Raw genomic sequence first — 16952 nt, 5'->3', positions numbered from 1 at the left:
TCTCAGTCGTAGACCGAGGACTCCCTGTACTGTATATAGTGTTGCGTTTGGGTACATGATAAGCAGAGGTGAGTCAATCATTTCTTCATTATAAATATGACTGGTTTCATGTTGCCACCGAAAACATCCAACTAGTGCCAGGCTATGTTCACACTGCACGTCAATTCCGATATTTATTCTCAATGTGCCGGATCTGATTTTTTTTTTCCACGCCCCTGTGAAGAGTACAGTTATGATTCGTTCATGTATGAGGCAGGTCTGTTTCATATGCAGATATAAACCATATGTGTATCCGGTGCAAGTCCAGTACGGAGGCTCATGCGGCCAATCTACTGTTTAAGTCATCAAATGGAGACAAATGCCGCAATTGTAATTTGAAAACCGCTGAAAATGTTTAAGAACTAATCAAGATATGAAAACGTTGGCTTTAGTTGCAAAATGCTTGAAATTACCTCAAATGTCATGACAATGCCTATACAAGTGGCTCTTTTTACTTTCATCAACACTTGGTTGTGCGCACGTGTAACGTGACACCTGTTTTGTGCGCATTCATGTAGCGTCCCTGACCCATTCCATCCACAGTAGAAAACTGTTCTGTAACGACTACATAAAAGAATGGGATTTGACAAAAAAAATCTGAATGGGGGAAAAATACACAGACACCATACACCGACAATCCTTTCTTGTTCCACTAGTTGAGATAAAAAAAAATGGATGTGCCCTCTCCCCTGGATCTGCTGTTGAATAAACAATAGCTCCAGCCATTATTTGTGATAATATGACACAAGTGTGACATTCCACATACACTGTCATCAGTTGAAACTGATGTGCCGCATAGTTAAGCATTGTGGGCGAGTCACCGGTTTGTTCATATTTATTGTCTGATGGCGGTTTGAATTAGTAAATAAATAAAATAAAATCTTCCAGAGAGGCAATTACCATCGGTCTTTCCTGGATTCTCATACTGTGACATTCAGGGGCAGATAAGCTGTTCGCTCGTCAACATGGCAGAAAAAGTAGTGCCATGAAACCAAATGTTCTGCACCGTAGCAAAACACCCATGTACGGACGCACGTGAATATGGAATTGCTCAACAGCCTTTCCGCAAAAACAGGCTACAAAAGCACCCTTTGGTTAATTTAGAATTAGATTGCTGTGTTAAAAGCACCTTGGTGAGGCATAAATGACTGTAATCAAAAGCTAATAGCTCGTCCGGCAAGTTAATTATTGAAGATGATTCAAATGAGCACGTTGCAGCCTAAAATCAACCATTGAACAAAACGTATAAAAAGAACCTACCGAAACATTGATCCACCCATCCAAATAATTTTAAACCCCTTATCTTGTCCAGGGTCATGGGAATCTGGAGCCTAGGTCATCTGACAAAAAGGGAAAAAGGTAGACTGCAACTGAGACTGGTCGCAAGTCAACCAATGAGTACATCTACTTTACCCGAATAAATATTTATTTTTATTAGGGTATTGGGGATATTTTAGAGAAAAGTGAAGGAAATAAAATCCGAGTTGTCCGGACAGCAGTTAATTTTTACATATACTTCAAAAGCAAAAGCCGCCACCGAAGCTTCATTCCGGGTGAGTCGCGTCATTCCTTCCAAGTCCTTCCAAGTAGAAGAAATGGCAAAAGAGGTAATTGTTGAAGCAGCTGACTCATAGTTCCAGGACTTTAAAATTGAAGCAGAAATACTATCTTCGATCAAAGCTCTCCAGCTCTCGGGAAGTACAGTTACACGGAGCTGTGAAGCTATGGCTGAAAATTTCACCCTGCACTGGACATCAGACATTCTGAGTGTTTCTCACTGCAGTTTTGGAACTTTCCCACAGAGCTAAAGTACCACAACATGAGGAAATATGCTACCTTTTTGACTGCATTATTCGGCTTCCTCTATATTTATGTAAGTCAGCCTTTTTTCACATGAAGATCATTAAGTCCATGCAAGTAGCATTCCACCCTAACTGATGAAGACTTGGAAGTGTACTTGAGGCTAGCTATTAGCAGCTACTTTCCGACCTGCTCATCCCTGGCTAATTCGCTTCAGTCATCGTAGTAAACTCGGTTAGTGAGTGAGATTTGTCTCATACCCTTTCCTCTGATTGGTTTCCACTTGTGAGATCACATCTATTTGTTATGACTGACTCAACTGACGCATGAGATCTTGACTAGTCGTCTTGTTCTTTTCCTTTACGCTTGTCCCATTAGGGGTAGTAACCGTGTGTCGTTGACCTCAAGTATATGAAGTCGTCCACATTCGCTATCTCTTCCTCCTGGAGCTTCAGTGACGCAGATAAACTTGAGGAATTCACATGACCTGATTTCAGCCCTCATGGCAGAAAAACATCCGTAACTCAGCAATGTGTGGATGACTTTAGTTCATATTTCACATGTTTACTGAGGCACCATGGAGACAATACTACGTCCCGAATACTAGAAAAGGTTGGTTTTGGCATAATACGGGACCTTTAAACTCTATTTTGTGAGTACTCGTCCAAGATGATACTCAATGTTTTAAGGACAGAAACTGAACAAGTGAGATATCAAGTGCAGCTCATTACATCTCGCAGCGAAACAGGGAAATGTCATTCCAGGGTCTCTTAAATAATCCCGTTCGTCACAATCACATAAATCCTGATTGACCACTGCAGCTCACTTCTGAGACCAAAATAGTCTCCTTTGCCGACCTGTGCCAATCCAACCAAATTGCAGGGAGAGTTCAGACCAGTGGAGTGGAAATTGAATAGAGGTGTGTTTTGATTGAAAGTGTCAATCCCAATCACGTCGTTGCATTCACAAGTTCCTATTTCAGCCTCCCATCAAAGAGCATTTGCTCATCAAGGGAAACAAGCTGAGTGCCCTTGTCGAAGCTTACATTTCATAAGGGGGCTTTATTCCGTCCCCCCCACCCCAAGTCTGTCATCTTAAGAGCTATTTCGTAGACCCAGAGTGATCTTGAGTGTCAGTGAAGTTCTACAAAATCAACTTGGTGCCAATGTTGTAATTCAGGAAGGAAATATTAAACAGCCCTGATGGACAGGATTACCTTGCTTCCAGATGTAAAACATATGAACAAAGATAAGGAATGTATGCGAGACTCTTGAGATGATATCAGCGACTAAAAGAATGACAAAATCAAAAAGATAAACGTTATATTCTCTGCTATATCATTTCTGGATTTAGAAATGTGGTTGAAAGCGGTGCCCGTCTACTTACCATCAGGCCAAGATTGAGCATTTTACCTGCCCTTCGATTAAAGTCAGCAATAGCCTGATAATCAGTCATCTCTGAAATATCAAGCTGAGCAATCATGCAGCCTCAAACCTCGGAAGTGTGAGGCACATTTGCTAACCGCACAATCACAGTGCTGCCAGATTGGAACGCTCCCTGTATTCATTTATTTGTGGAAACAATCGTGCAGCGTGTGCGAAATGTACTTGCCATGAGTTGTTTGACCAAGTCTAACATATGAAGGGGAGTGTGACAAAGTTTTTAATGGAACATTTAAAAACATTATAGGGTTCATTAGAACCTTCTTATTAAAAACTTGGCACAGTTTTAAAGCGCAGCGACTATGCTTGTGTATGAATGATCATAAAAGTGATGGGTTTTAGTTCAGAGAGGAGCACAAAGGTTACTAGCGCTGTTATTGCCATATGCACAATCTTTGCTTTTCGAACGCTCCCCTGGGTTTGAACGTCACTAAGAGTCCACGTGTAAGGCCGAATATGATCCAACGGTACCATTTGATAATGCCTCACAAAACAAAAGAAACCCGCTTCACGTTCAAATAAACGTCACATTTAAGGATAGAACAAGAATGAAGCCGTTGGAATTTTTGCTGCGCAACAGTGGTCATATTTTAACGCCAGATGTTTGTACATCTGGCAAGAACCCGAGTGGAATGATGATGAAGCCATCTGTTGATTTATTTTACGCCAACACTTACCGGACACGACCGGTACACTAATAAAATCACATTATCGTTAAACTAATCACATCAAACACCACCTATATCACACTTTTTGCTTCGACAAATCTAATATATCTCAGTTAACTGTATTTATTTTTGTAGAAATACATCATACTGAGAGGGATAAACGTAATAGAGTGAATGTGACACGCGATCATGCAGTAAATCCCAGATATAGATATAATGTAACTTCCACACTATAAGGCGCACCCAAGACCCTTTAATTTTCCCAAAAGATGACAATGCGCCCTATAATCCAGTGCGGCTTATATATGGATCAATATTGAGCCGCAACAGGTCTCACAACTACGGTAAGAAGCCGCCGACTCCAGTTTCCCCTGTAGAAGAAGTAGCGGGCGGTGCTTGCTTGGATAGATGACTGTAGGAAGCACGCCATTTAATTTCCATTTGTGTGTTTGTGTAAAGACTCCAAAATAGGGTCATCGCACACTCTCAGCGCACATGAAAACTGATCCAGCACAGTGAACCACGGCCTGATGTCTTTTTTGTTTTTTTTAACATGGAAGTACACGGTCTTTAACAACAGCTGCTGCTCAGCCTACTTCTACTCCCTAGTTTACCTGACACCGCCCCCCTCCGCTCTTAAAGGCGTACACTCATAATTACAAACAGAACGCACACCAGTAACTTTATCTCTGCCGGCATGACTGACCACACCCGTACATTTTTCAAATGTGAGTGACTGTAGTTTCTGTTATATTTAAGGTCATCAAACAAATGTAAATATCAGACAAACATAACCCAAATGAAAGTAAAGTATGGTTTTTGAACAGCCATTTTATTTAGGAGGGAAAAAAATATTCAGAGCTGTTTGTGACTGCATGAAACCGTAATAACTCCCACTGTTAAATAATGAATTCACTGTGGATAATTACATTTTTCTGGTTCATTTTCAATGACCGCATCCTAGATTGATTTCCTCCAGAACTGTTCCGTCAAGAGATCACTTGAACTGAATCTGTTTGATAACATGAAGTCGGTCAAAAGCATGAAGTCAGTCAAAAATTGCAAACGAAAAGTCACGATCCAAAGATGAAAAATAAAGTCATTGACATCCACAGAATCAGTCTAGAGAGGATTACAAAACCATTTCTAAAGCTTTAGTTATCAGCCGACCGAGATGAGTGCCATTATCCTCAAATGGGAGAAAATATGGAACAGGAGTTCCAGACCTACAAAAATGACCCCAAGGGCACAGCGACGACTCATCCGGGAGCTCACAAAGGAACCTCGAAAGAGTAAGATCTGAGGAAGTGCACGCCTCCCTTGCCTCAGTTAAGGTCAGTGTTCATGACAAAACCATAAGGAATAGAATGGGTAAAAGAGTGAAAACCACTGCTGACTAAAAAGAACCTAAAGGCTTGTCTTACTTTTGTAAACTAAATATCTGAAAGATTCCCAGGACCTCTGGGAAAATATTCTACGGACTGCTGAGACAAAAGCTGAACTTTTGGGAAGGTCTGCACCAGGTTACAGCTGGTGTGAATGTATCAAACCATCAAACCCAGAGTCAAACAGCTGTGGTAGTGTAATAGTTTGGGGCTGATTTGTGGCTTCAGGGCCTGGATGACTTCCCATAATTGATGAAACCATGAATTGTGCTCAATAATTATAAAATACTGAAGGAGAATGTTGGGCTGTTAGTTCCTGACCTCAACCTGAAGCACATTTGAGTTCTTCAGCAGGACAACGATCTAAAATACACTAGTGAGTCAAGTTGTGAATGACTTGGGAAAAAACAATGAATATTTAGGAGGGTCTAAGTCAAATTCTGGACTGGAACATGATTGAAATACGCACTGTGTCCATCGATCTTGACTTTTTGGGAATCCATTTCATTCCACTGAATGGCTATTGAATTGGGACGAGCCACATACTGGATATCTATGCCAATGTTCAGTCACACCAGAGTTGGCCTCCCAGTGTGATTTGAATTACTTTTTGGATCATTAGACATTTAGCACAAATGGAAACTGTAGTCAATTGAGACCTCAAAGGAACGGTGGTACACATAATGTATTTTTTTAACTCTTCTTCCACCACTCAACAAAGTTAATTGGAAATTGGCTACACTGGTTTTGTGTAATCCTGCTTGCAAACCACCCAAAATAACCTTCCAAGGTTCTTTAAGGAAATCAAATGATACAGACTATTAGCTGCCTTTTAAACGGTTCGGTCATTCAATTGTGGAGTCATTTAATTTGAACGGCTTTTACAGTAAAATGTTATTCCTGTTCTGAAACTGTTGTCCAGTTAGTGGATACTGCACTATTTAGTAAAAGACCCCAAGCTAAATGAATGAGTCTTGCCGGCCAGTCAGCAGTTTGCGAATGTGCTATCATTGCACATTAGATTGATCCAAACAAGCACTTAATGCATTGCTTTCTGGCCCAAAGCACACTTGGGTTATGTGGTTGTAAAGCAACAGAGAAATCAATTGGCCTGATTGAGAATACAGAAGCGGGGCAGAGGGTGATCCAATCACAGCCAGTGCAGAGAGGCTGCATAGTAATTAAATTTTGATATGAAGCGACCGGAGTAAATTAGTGAGCCGTCAATAGCCAATGTAATCAGTATCACAAAGGTCTGTTCCAATGCAGCAATTTCTTAAAAAGCTTCTTTTCCTTACAGCCAATCTTTATGAATAATATCTAAAAGAGTGTGGGGAGGGTATGGCAGCTAAAACGTTCTTAATGTACGCCCAAGTTCCCTTATTGACCTAGCCTTCAGTGAATACTTAATAATTAGTTTACCGTTAAAGTCACCCTCACATATGCTTCTGCTCAAAGCGTCCCAAGTCAAACAGATTTGTTTCGATTAGACGGGCTTCGGATAAAAAGAGTTTCGCCAATTAAAATGTTTACATGACATCAATTAGTTGCAAGTCACGCAGCAGTTGGCAGGAGAACAAATGAGTGATTTGGGGATACGTTGACAAGATTATCACCTATTTGATATACGGTATCAAGTTGCACTCTTTACAGTGAAGAAAATAAATATTTGAACGCCCTTCTATATTGCAAGGTCTCCCACTTATAAATCATGGAGGGGTCTGAAATTTTCATCGTAGGTGCATGTCCAGTGTGAGAGAGATCATCTAAAGAGAAAAATCCAGAAATCACAGTGTATGATTTTTTTTTAACGATTTATTCGTGGGATGGAGCTGCAAATAAGTATTTGATCACCTGAGAAAACCAATGTTAATATGTGGTACAGTAGCTCGATTGCAATTACAGAGGTCGAACGTTTCCTGTAGTTGTTGACCAATTTTGCACACACTGCAGGAGGGATTTTGGCCCACTCCTCCACACAGATCTTCTCTAGATCAGAAAGGTTTCTGGGCTCTCACTGAGAAACACGGAGTTTCAGCTCCCTCCAAAGATTTTAGGGTTTAGGTCTGGAGACTGGCTAGGGCACGCCAGAATCCTGATATGCTTCTTATGGAGCCACTCCTTGGATTTCCTGGCTGTGTGCTTCGGGTCATTGTCAAGTTGAAAGACCCAGCCACGACCCATCTTCAATGCTCTGACTGAGCGAAAGAGGTTGTTTCCCAAAATCTCACAATACATGGCTGCGGTCATCCTCTCTTTAATACAGTCTTTTCGTCCTTTCACAAGTGCAAAAAAACACCCCCAAAGCATGATGATACCACACCCATTCTTCACAGTAGGGATAGTGTTCTTGGGATGGAACTCATCACTCGTCTTCCTCCAAACACTGTTAGTGGAATTATGACCAAAAAGTTCCATTTTGGTCTCATCTGACCACAAATCCTTCTCCCATAACTCCTCTGTATCATCCAAATGGTCATTGGCAAACTTAAGGCGGGCCTTGACATGTGCTGGTTTAAGCAGGGGAACCTTCCGTGCCATCAATGGTTTCCATGACGTCAGTATCACCAACAGTCACCTTGGAAACGGTGGTCCCAGCTCATTTCAGGTCATTGACCAAGTCCCGTCGTGTAATCCTGGGCTGATTCCTCACCTTTCTAAGGATTATCGAGACCGCACAAAGTGATATCTTGCATGGGGCTCCACTCCGATTCAGATTGACAGTCATTTTTTTCTAATGATTGCTCCAACACTGGACCTTTTTTCACCAAGCTGCTTGGCAATTTCTCCGTAGCCCTTTTCAGCCGTGTGGACTTGTACAATTTTGTCTCTGGTGTCTTTGGAGAGCTCTTTGGTCTTGGCCAAGTTGCAAGTTTGAGTCTTACTGATTGTATGGGGTGGAAAGGTGTCTTTATGCATCTTACGACCTCACAAAGGTGGATCTAATTTAGAATGATTCATGAAGTGGAGGTGGACTTTTAAAGGCGGACTAACAGGTCTTTGAGGGTCAGAATTCTCGCTGATAGACAGGTGTTCAAATACTTATTTGCAGCTGTATCACACAAATCATTAAAAATCATACATTGTGATTTCTGGAATTTTCTTCTTAGATTATCTCTCTCACAGTGGACATGCACCTACGAAGCAAATTTCAGACCCCTCCATGATTTGTAAGTGGGAGAACTTGCAATATAGCAGGGTGTTCAAATAGTTATTTTCTTCACTGTAAGTGTTGTATTTTTGTTGACAAATCTCCTTATATAGTTTGACATGGATACCATGATATAGCAAATATACAATAAAGGGTGTGCTGAATTCTTTATGTGAAAAGAAACCTTTTTCTTGTTACATCAATGCCGAACAAGCAAGCGAAAGTGAAAGCACAATCCAAAACCTGCTGACGGTAAAATGGGCGGTTGAGCTATGTGACAGGTCAATTTTGCAGGAATTACCGGCTTAACGCATGCCATTCTTTTGCTGTGGTAAGTATGGAAAAAAAAATAGAGAATGACTCATATCTTCTTGCCCTCCATCAAACACCTTTGTGACAAATTTGATTCTAAAGGACAGGACCTTTTCCAACAAAAAGCTGACGGTGCCCTTCTGATGCCGTGCATAATGTAAGAACAGATGGCATTTGGAGAAGTTAAAGTAGCCAAAGTGAATGCATGAATGCTCTCGGAAACAAGAGGCAGATGTTCCACCTCTGTGGCCTCCAATGTTTTCCTCTGCTGCTGTGCGTCATGCACATGGATGCATACATCCATCCATACACTCGAGCCGCAATAATTGACATTTGTGCATCACTAGAGATTAAGCGGAAAGTGTTAAAAAAATAAAAAAATGTATACTGTATTCCCTGGTAGGAACAGTATTTAACCTACAAACTACAAGACAATATCGATTTAACGAGTACTATGCACTATAACGGGCGAAGGGCCCATCGCTTAACCAGTTACAAAGTTAGACCTTAATATGTACATGTAATGTAATGCGTATATGGAAGTATTTGTAGATTCGTGCATTATGAAACCATTTTCTTGCTTTTCTAAATTTATTAACACCAACATGTCATGACATTATCCAAGCCGCTTATCCTCACGAGGGTTGCAGGAAAAATGGAGCCTATCCCAGCTAGCTTCGGGTGAAAGGCGGACTACACCCTGAACTGGTCGCTAGTCAGTCATAGGGCAGAAACACCTACATTATTTTTGCCATAATAATGATCTTTTTTTTTTTTTTACCCTGCTGCTGTATGTAAAATACAATTATCTTTTTTTTAATCTTTTTTTTTTTAAAAAGTACATATTATACAGGATAAATTACAACATACATTTAAAGAAATTCACTTCCCTCTGCGGGTTTAGGATTTAACCCTGTAGATATCTAGAACTGAGAAATTGCAAAACTATGCTAATTAACAAAAGTATGAAGTCTCCCTGATATTAAAATCCTAAAATCCCTCGAAAATTTTATATAACTGTATTTTCCACCATTCCTCCATCTAATGGATGCGTAACGTAACCTCAGCCTCTACTGTAGCATCTATTCTGTGAGCCTTTTAATGCGGTGCGCCTTATATATGAAAAAAAATTAAATGGGCCATTCATTGAGGGTGCGCCTTATAATCTGGTGCGCCTTATACATGAATCAATATTGAGGCTTTAGTGCAGCTCCATCTAATCGATGCATAACGTAACCCCAGCCTCTACTGTAGCGTCTATTCTGTGAGCCTTATAATGCGGTGCGCCTTATATATGAAAAGCGTTTTAAAATAGGACATTCATTGAGGGTGCGCCTTATAATGTGGTGTGCCTTATCGTGCGGAAAATACGGTACATAACCATTTCTGCAAGGGTCTCTATATACAGTATTTCTTAACACTTTCAGAGCAGACAATACACTATATTAAAGCACATTATCCAGGATGGAACACGTTGGAGAAAGGCAAGATTGCTCTTTACCCTGATCAGACGTCTTGCCTGCACTTCAGCATTCCTTTGAAAACAAAGCAGCGAGCTGGGAAATAGAATCCTTTTCTTTATTAACCAGATGGCTGCACAGATGGCCATCACAGCTTTGAATTAAAGGCAACATTTCCACGTGTGTTAGAATCACACACGCTCCTCTTCTACACCAACAATCTATTAAAACACACACATACACCCCCTCCCGCATTTTTCCGCTTCTTCGAGGAAGGCTCGCAGATCCAGCAGTTCAAGTAAGATGCTTTTATATTTTAATACTATTATGAACTGTAACACTGAGTAAAACAGTTCAACTTGTGTGCTGTTTTATGTTTTCATCCTGAATAAAGAAGAACTTTTTAACCATGTCTGCATCCAGTCTTGCCGTGTCCTGTGAAATCCTTACAGAAACACAACTGAAGAGGATTCGGACATGTTTTCCTCAAGAAAGATTATCAAAAGCAGCATGTAGGACTTGGGGTTCAGCCATCTGCCTCATAGTTCTTAGATGTACTTAGTTTCTGTCTGATAAAGAAATTAATATTCTGGCAACTGAAGTCAGGTTTGGTCAAGATTGTGACCTGATACAGGTGAATTCACTTCACATACATAACCAGGCTCACAGAATGGATTGTATTCCATTTTTGAGGGTCCACTGAACAGCTGATTCAACATGAAAAAATGAAAAAAAAAATCCTCTGGGAGATTTGAAAAGAAACAGGAAAGGTGACTCAACACTTCAGCACCTTTTAATCTAAACAGACCATAGTATGTCGCCACTGGGGAGATACTTAATCAGCTCGCACAGCATCAGTCTTGTCACATGGACTAAAGGACCAGCAGCACTAATCAGGACCGGCCGACCTGCTAGGAGATGTTAATAGGAAACAACATGGTCTTCTGCATGCAATGCAAATAACCTGCTATTTTAACACAAGCACGAGATTCAAGGTTTGACTTCAGTCCGTAGTGACTTTGCATTAGGGGCACAGAGGGTCCCTTCCCGGTACGTCCAGCAACCAGCACTACTGTATTTTCCCTTCTCCATGTTTCTTACAAGATTTCAAATGAGATATATCTGTTTATATTCCCAAAAAGCAAAAATAAAAGCTGTGGTAGTCCTCCAATGTTTTGTTGTCAAATTTCACTTATTGACTGAGATGAGCTCATTGAACCAATTCAAATTTGGATAGAAACGTTTTAAATCTGAATGAACTCTTCATTCATGTGGAAAAGAATGGTCACACCTGTGGGAAAACAAAAGTTTGGAGCTCATAGTAAAAAAATGACCGAGTAAAAATTAAAAGCACAAAATCCATCCATCCATCCATCCATCCATCTTCTACCACTTATCCAAGATCAGGTAACAGGGTATGCCCAGACTTTCCTTTCCTCAGCCACTTCATCCAGCTCTTCTGGGAGGATCCCAAGTCAGTCCCAGGCCAGTCGTGGACGCAGTTTCTCCACTCTGTCCTCGGTAGTTCATGTGGACTCTTTCTGGTGGGACGTGCCCAGAACACCTCACGAGGGAGGCTTCCAGGAGGCATCCAAACCAGATGGCTCCTCATCTGGCTCCTCCTAATACAGAGGATCATTGAGCTACTTTGTCTTTTACAGACTGAGGACCATGGTCTCAGATCTGGATATGATGACAGGACTCTTTAGTTTTACGGCATTCCCCACCGTTGGTTTTCACCACCGGATTTGGGGATTGTTGCCACGAGAGGCATCAACCACCTTATGGCCACAGCTCCAGTCTTCCGTCTCAGCAATGGATGCGCAGAATATGGTCTACTCGGACTCAATGTCCCCTGCATCCCCTAGAACATGAGAAAAGTTCTTTCAGAGGTGGGAGTTGAAACTGAAAGTTCTGACAGTGGATTCTGCCGGCCGTTCCGGCATCTTACCCCGTCATCGGAACCAAGTCACAATCACTTTTAAATCAAACTGGAAAAAGAAAATAAAAATGGGTTACTCTTTGTCTGGTACACTGCATTTTCACGAGAATAAGATAATAGACCCAGACTGGCATAATTAATAATTTGTCGTTATTTAAATAATGAAGTAGTCATTAGAAAAACTTCTATTTCACGCACTCACTCCCACACTGAGGAGAGAGAAAAAGGTGAGAAATTGTTCAGGAAGTGTGAAAAGGTTCCGCCAAGACAAGTGTGAATCAACCAAGGAAGTCATGCAGAGAGAGAAAACTCAGTTTGATAACCAACTCTTTCAAGCTGAGGGGACAGGGAAAAAGTTTTTCTTCAGTTACTTCTGCTCACTGCAGTTAAAATACTTTTAAGTCTTCATAGTGAAGTTTTTAACAGCTGCTGCAACATAATTTGCGTAAAAACTGAAGAACTTGCCATCTATTGATGAAGAACCCAATGAAAAATGGTTTTAATAGTCAAGCCAATCGCAATCTTCCTCAATGTGATACACGATTGGTCTAGATTGTGTGTGGTAACACAGTAATCTACAAGACTACACATACGGTACCTGTGATTAGTTATGAAAATCCATCACTAAATCAATAGTGGATGTTTACCTGTGACTTGTACTGCAACTGCGGCCTGTGCATCCTCTTGTTCGAATGTGCAACTGTAGTATTAAATCATTTACAAATCCTTTGCAAGTGTGTGTTTGCTCCGTCACAATCCACTGTTAATAATTCATCGCACAGACTTTTATTAACTGGAATTCCTTCGGGAGGGTTGGCGACAAAGAAAAGCAATGTCAGGTTTTGGACTGTGTTTAAGTATGTCAGTGCTGTTTCTTGGTCCAGGCTACTTGCCCGTCCGTCCCCGCCTGCCCCCGAGGATTTTGATGGAATGAACAGACTGTCCTTTTAATTTACCACATATAAACCAATGTTACGGGGAGGGGCCAGTTCTCGAGGGGGTTATGAGGGTGGCCGTTAGGCAGCAAACGATCTACAATTGCAAATTATAACCGCAAAATAGGCTGGAAGTGAAATTGAGCAGCCTGTTTTGTATCATTGAAAATTAAACAATACAGTAGCTCGAGTGGTATCCATCCAAATGTCCAAATATAGGTTTGCGAGGCATTTTCTTGCCGCCTGAGGCAACAATTAGAGTGAATTCATGACTCCATAAACGCTATTATCCTCCCATTAAAAGTCCATTATGAGATGATGTTGTTGGACGGCAGGAGATGTTTGCTCGTCCTCCGGGTATCAGTCACTGATGCTTAAGACAAAAAGCGATTGGCTCATTTTCACATGTTCACTTGTTTTAATGTTGTAAATAAAATTAGAAGTGATCGATGCAACTAATAGACAAACAATCTGACGCTTAGTCGGGATGAGTTACATGCTTTTTTTTGCATAGATGCCAAAGTGAAATGTGCAAAGAGCCACAACCAACAAGGATAAAGGACATAAATAAGACAACATGGTTGGTGGGCGACATAAAATGTACGAGTGTCGTCAGTCATTCCTGCAGATATAAAGTTACAGGTGTGGTCCACCAGTCATGCCCGCAGATATTGTCATGAGCAAGACTGGGCGTGGCCACGCCACTGCTCTGGGCGGTGAAACCTGTCACCCCTCACAGCTGTTTTAAATTGGGACTGTAACTAGACAGGCACTTAAGTTGGTGTTTTTGTCACTGACATTTGCCAGTTCGTTGCCCTGAGTTAGTGAGTTGTATTCACTGTCGGTTTTCATGTGCGCTGAGTGTGAGACAAGTGCGCAATTGACTCAAGACTACACATAATAAGCGACGTCTTTTAATATCTGTATTTCTACTTGGAACAAATTTTACGTGCGGGATTTTTCATGCTCGACTGTGCAGATTTGGGAGTCCGCTAGCGCGCGGGTACTAATGGTGGATTTTATTTCATATGCAAAAAAAATTAAAAATGTGACACCAAACACTTAAAGTAGGTCAAATACAATATAATACATATAATAATAAAAATTCAGTGTGATCTCTTAAAGATGGAATCAAATTACAAAATCTGAATTTTGAAGCCATTTATTGCTTGGCAGAATTAGCTAGCTCAGGCCTACAAATGCCTAGTAAATTTTGTGGTATGTTTGTTTTTAAATCCATCACATAGAAATGTTATTTATTGGCCCAGCTGCACAAAAACTGTGGTATGAAGACTGAATAAAGCCCGCAGCTCACTCGCAACCCTAATGAGTATAACCACTACAGAAAATGGATCAATGGGTAATAAAACTAAATAACGGCGAATATATATCCACTGATGGTGCTTTTTCTTACGTCGCAGTATCTTATTTAACTCAGCAGCACTGTTTCAAAACAGCTCATCACTTCCCAAGCTATATTTTCCGGAGCTCTGGGCACACTCCTTACTTCCAGGCGCAAGCGCATTCATCTTTGCTTCATCACTTTTTGTCTCAGCTAGTTCAGGACGCTGTCACTTACCTCCAAAGTTGCCGCACTGCTGGCTGAGGAGCATTTGTTTTCATTGTCTTGTTTCACAAAACGGGGCTCATTTGTCAAAAAAAACAACACAGAAGGCGATAGTGAGAGGCATCCCAGGGCCTCGCCCCCGACACCGTTAGTCTTGTATTGATTGTCTGCTGTCAAGCCCGCCTTTCCTGAGGGTGATGGCAACTTTCCTTTAATGCTGTCATCGTCTTTTTAGAGGAGAGACTGTCTTCATCGCATTTGCTTGATGAGTGTGTAATTAATTGTCCCCAATCGCAGTGTTGATGGAGATGTTAGTTTCAAAGGTGGCTTTGTGTGCAGATGCAATCATACCATACACAGAATGTTTATTCCATCCACATGTTGGGTCTGCCTGTTGAATACGATCATCATCATTGTGTCATCTATCGTCATTGTGTCAAGTTTTTTTTTTATATTACTGTAATGCTGTAGCTGGAAAAACTCAACAGTTGCCGTTTTCTATTTTTGTCATAAGCAAGACTTGGCCACTGCCAAGAGGGGCGTGGCCACGCCACTGCTCTGGGGGATGACACCTGTCACCGTTAACAGCTGTTTCACAATGGGACTATAATTAGTCGGGCATTTAAGTTGGAGTTTTTGTCACTGGCACTTGCCAGTTCGTTGCCTTGAGTGAGTGAGTTGCGTTCACTGCCAGCAGGAATCTCCACCGCCAAGAGAAAGTATAGTGTGAGCTATCCTCGTCACAGCGATTCTGTGCCACCATAGTTAAGTCACGTCTTCGTTCATGTTTCCAAGTTTGCCTCCCAGCCATCAGACCTTGCTTCGTGTTTTTGGATTTTGCTTGTTGCCTAGCGTTGTTTTGCCTCTGTCTTCTCGGACTGCTTACACCGTGTATGACCTCAGCTTCGAATAAAACTACGCCTAACGTCATGCCCTCGTCTCGGAGTCCTGCATTTGGGTCCAGCCCCGTACCCGAGGTTCATGACAATTTTATTCCTGCAGCTAGTGAAGAGGCTACTGACGGCAGTATGCGGCTTTTTTTTCTGATTAACATGGTAATCACATACAGTACAAACGCGAGCCAACTGCTGAGCATAAACCTCTAATTATTGAGGCTTATTTGAATCATAAAAACTTTGTCAATGAGCCGCATGCTGCTTCACTGTCAAGACTGACATTATCTGATCACAAACATGACAAATAGGTGTAGGTGGACTTATTACCACACTAATTGCATAAACACCGATTTGACCTTTTTCAGAACAGCACAGCACTGCTTTAACCACTATTGTCATTTGATGTGGAGTATAATTCCCCAAATATTATCCAGGGATAAACTACTAAATGATTAAAAGGTCAATTGTTGGTCGTTGGAATGTTCTCCTGACCTCATGTCACTTGTGTGTCATTAGCATGCAATAAAGGTGAATAACCAAGAAAACAATAAAAAAATGCATGGAAGGCCAACACAAATGTTGCTAAAATCTTATTCAGAATCCACAAGCACATGCACAGATGTGTGGTCCGTTCAAATGCCGATTCAAGTCCTTTCGCTTTCGCTGCGGTGAAGAGCTGAAAAGAAACATACAAACGGTGTAGCTATCAGGCTGCTGTTAGCATCGCCATGGCAACTCGGAACGGGTGAGGACCTCGATTTGCACGGACATCCGTTTGTGAGCCTCGCACTAGTGGCGATGCCGCTGCTTCCCCAGCTTTAGTGCTTCCACTGAACGCAGCTCAGTTTCCAAATGATAGCAACAGATCAGTTCATCTTCCTAAATGTCACCAAACGCGAGGTTTTAAATATCAGACACTTGGGTCAGACGTCGCGCAAGAATATGGCCCGGATGGTTCAAGAAAGCTCATAAAATGGAAGATAGACTGTAATTGTTTGACACCTTTCCACTACAACATGCAATATTTTTCTCTCGTGATCCAACTCACTCGAAGGTTTACGCGTTGCACTTCTGCAGGCTGGAACATTTCCACCCATCCATCCATCCATCCATCCATCCATCCATCCATCCATCCATCCATCCATCCATCCATCCATTTTCTTAACCACTTATCCTCACAAGGGTTGCAGGGAGTGCTGGAGCCTATCCCAGCTGTCAACGGGCAGGAGGCGGGGCACACCCTGAACCGGTTGCCAGCCAATCGCAGGGAACATTGAGAGAAACAGCCCCACTCACAATCACACCTGGGGGCAATTTAGAGTCTCCAATTAATGTTGCATGTTTTTGGGATGTGG

At 41.6% G+C, this 16952-nt stretch overlaps 1 protein-coding gene across 1 annotated transcript in view; it reads right to left on the bottom strand.

The window, feature by feature from the left end:
* The window catches only part of b3gat1a (beta-1,3-glucuronyltransferase 1 (glucuronosyltransferase P) a), a 156522-nt gene extending 146208 nt beyond the window's left edge, over window positions 1-10314 (bottom strand). The window contains exon 1 of the mRNA XM_061827063.1: window positions 10299-10314. The gene's annotated coding sequence lies outside the window, so the exon portion shown is untranslated. The remainder of the gene's footprint in view (window positions 1-10298) is intronic.
* Window positions 10315-16952: the final 6638 nt, after the last annotated feature.

The sequence above is a fragment of the Syngnathoides biaculeatus genome, chromosome 8 (genome assembly GCF_019802595.1).
Source record: "Syngnathoides biaculeatus isolate LvHL_M chromosome 8, ASM1980259v1, whole genome shotgun sequence".
NCBI lineage: Eukaryota > Metazoa > Chordata > Actinopteri > Syngnathiformes > Syngnathidae > Syngnathoides > Syngnathoides biaculeatus.
This window is presented reverse-complemented; position numbering and strand designations above follow the sequence as displayed.